The sequence below is a fragment of the Neopelma chrysocephalum genome, unplaced genomic scaffold (genome assembly GCF_003984885.1).
Source record: "Neopelma chrysocephalum unplaced genomic scaffold, ASM398488v2 Primary Assembly neopelma1_73b, whole genome shotgun sequence".
NCBI classification, from domain to species: Eukaryota; Metazoa; Chordata; class Aves; order Passeriformes; family Pipridae; genus Neopelma; species Neopelma chrysocephalum.
In genome coordinates this window covers 5,127,669-5,130,451 of record NW_020897734.1, presented here as the reverse complement: position 1 = coordinate 5,130,451, position 2,783 = coordinate 5,127,669, and positions in this window count along the sequence as shown.

Sequence of the window (2,783 nt, the reverse complement as noted above, 5' to 3'; positions counted from 1 at the left end):
CGGGGGCGAGCGGCGCGGGGGCGGGCGGTGCCGAGCCGCGGCCAATGGGCGCCCGGGGGCGTGGCCGGCCCGCCGTGCCGCCGCCAATGGGAAGGCGCCGCCGGGTGGGAGGCGGGGCCGGGGCGGGGCCGGCGCGGCCCGGGAGCCGAGCGGAGCGGGACGGGACGGGATGGGATGGGATGAGCTGGAGACGGACCTGCCGCCCAGCCGCGAGCGTGGGTGCCTCTGCTGCCCCTGCTGTCTCTGCTGAGCTCGCCCCGCTGCCCGCGAGCTGCCGGCGCGCCGGCGCTTTGTCTGCGCGGCCGCGGTCACCGGCTGTTCCTTCCTCATCCCGCGGGGCGCCGGTGGGTCCCTGCGGGCAGCGGGAGGGCCACCGGGTCCACGCGGAGCGCCCTCAGGCCCGTTCGCCCTCTTTCCCTCTCTGGCAGGAGGGAGCCCGTCCCGCCGGGCAGTGTGACACCCCTGGGAGCTGGGAACGCCGGGCGCTCCCGGGAGGCTCCAGCCCCGGCGGCTCTCGCTGCGCCCTGCTGAACCCTGGGCAAATCCCTGCGGTGCCGCCTCCTCCTAACAATGAAATAAAGCATCTCGTTGTCCGTGTGCTGATGCTTCACCTCGAGACTCCGCGCCCGCCGTACGCAGGGTCCCGGGGTCTCGTTACGGGGCCCAGGGGAGGTGTCACCGGGACGGGGCGGAGGCGCAACCCCGGCGCATCGCGGGCGCCGTCGACGCCCGGCTCGGAAACCTCCCAACACGCCGCTCCCCGCCAGGGGCTTAAAGACGGGCGGGTGCCTGCGCATCCACGCCGCGAACCGCCCCGCAGCCCACCCGTCGGTAGCGGCCGGCCGGCCGGCGGGAAGGGCAGCGGGGCAGGGGCTCCGCGGATCTGCGGCGGCACAAGTCCCGTCGGGGCGATTGGCAGCGGGACCCGACAAGTGGACGGCGAGGCGCCCCGCGGGCAAAGCGCGGTGTTCCCCGGCCCGGCCCGGCGCTCCCCTCCCGCCCCGCCCGGCCCGGCCGCGCCGTCGGGCCCCGCCGCTCCTTCCCAGGCACAACGGCGCCATCTCGCGGCCGCCCGCGGGCGCTGCGGCGGGACCGGCCCCGGACCGCGCACGGCGGAGCCCCTCGGGCGGCACAGCGCGGCCACCGCCTGGAACAGAGCCTAGAAGGTGACCGGGACACCCCCTGCCTCCAGGGACACCGTTCCCCGCGGCAGCATCCATCCACGGTCGCCATCCCCCGGCAGAGGATAAAGCCTTTGCCAGGTGTTCCTTACCCTCTCTGGGAAGCAGCATCGTAGGTCGTTGTGACCCACGGGAGAGTAGGGGTGGGACACGGGGAGGCGGCAGGTGGGGACAGCACAAAGGGGCAAAGCCTTTTCGAAGTCTTCCATGGAAAAATTAATTCTGATGACTTGAACTGTGCCATGTGGATTGAAAACCTGGCTGAAGGATCATAAACAAAGGGTAATTAGAAGCAGGGGGAGGTGTTTATGGGGTACTGCAGGGATCTAGGTTAGGGCTGCTCTCATTTAATACCCTCATTAATGACCTGGAAAGAGGGAGTAAACTACACATTAATGAATTTGGCAGATAATGCTATACTGGGAGGTGCTGTGAGCTCCAGCAAGCATAGAAAATTAACACAAAAAGGGCCTAGTGAGATTAGAAATATGGGCAGGAAGCAGCTAAAGGAGCTGTGCCTTGGACAGATGTGAGTGTGCACGGCTGGAAGGCAAAGGCAAGTAGGAGCCAACAGCAGGATGGGCTGAGCCAAGTGCTGGAGCAACTCCCCAGTGAAGGGCCTGGGGGTCAGCAAGGGGGATGCAGGAGGATGCATAAAGCCAGCAAGGATGGATCAGCCGCTGGCGTTTGTGCCTGGCCCATCCGAGGGCAGCAGGGAGGCACTGGGAGGCTCAGGTGTGGCCAGAGCCGGAGTGCAGGGCTCCCTCGGCACAGACGTGTTGGCGGCAGTTCAGAGGGAAGCCACACAAATGATCAAAGGCACAGGGAGACTGATTTCTGAAAGAAGATTAAAAGGCTTAAATATATATATTGCTTGGTTAAGAGCTGTCCATGGGGAGACAAACTAAGAGCCTTACAGATCTGGTTGGAGTAAATAGAGAGGGAGGGAAGGAATTATTTAATAGAGTACAAGGGGCATCACCAGAAGGGATGACAGGAAATGAAGAAATGGAGCATTTAGGTTGAATGTCACAGGGGAAAAAATCCCCTCTGCTGACAGCAAAAATTATGAGGCTGCGACGTGGTTCCCTGGAGGGAGAAAGTTCTGTGGCTTGAGATATTTAAAACCAGACAGGATCAGTCTGAATATAAAGGCGCCTGGGATCAGCCACTGGCAGGGACTGTGCGGAGGAGTGAGAGCTGGGCAGGGATGCACCTCATTTCCCAGCTCTTTCTCCACTGAAATATTTCTTCATATATCACATATATAAAGGATATGCATTTTTTTTATTTATTACATATATGTACTTCTGCTACTGTAGAGAAAATCACTGACATGATAGATGCTGTGCCAGGCAGGGCTGAAAAGGCTTTGAATTCTGAGAAACTTCACTATGGGTCTGGAGGGGCATTAGAGGTGTGTTAATGACAGGTCTGAGGTTGCTGAGTGTAGAACCTGCACAGTGGGATATGCCCTGCAGCACAAGGTCTCCTGCAGCTTTGGCTTCTGTAGAACATCTCTTATCTCAGTGGCTTTTTGCAGGATGCTCTCCAATTGACCAAGGAGAAGCCAGGCCACAGCTGGCCAGTTGCAGATCACCC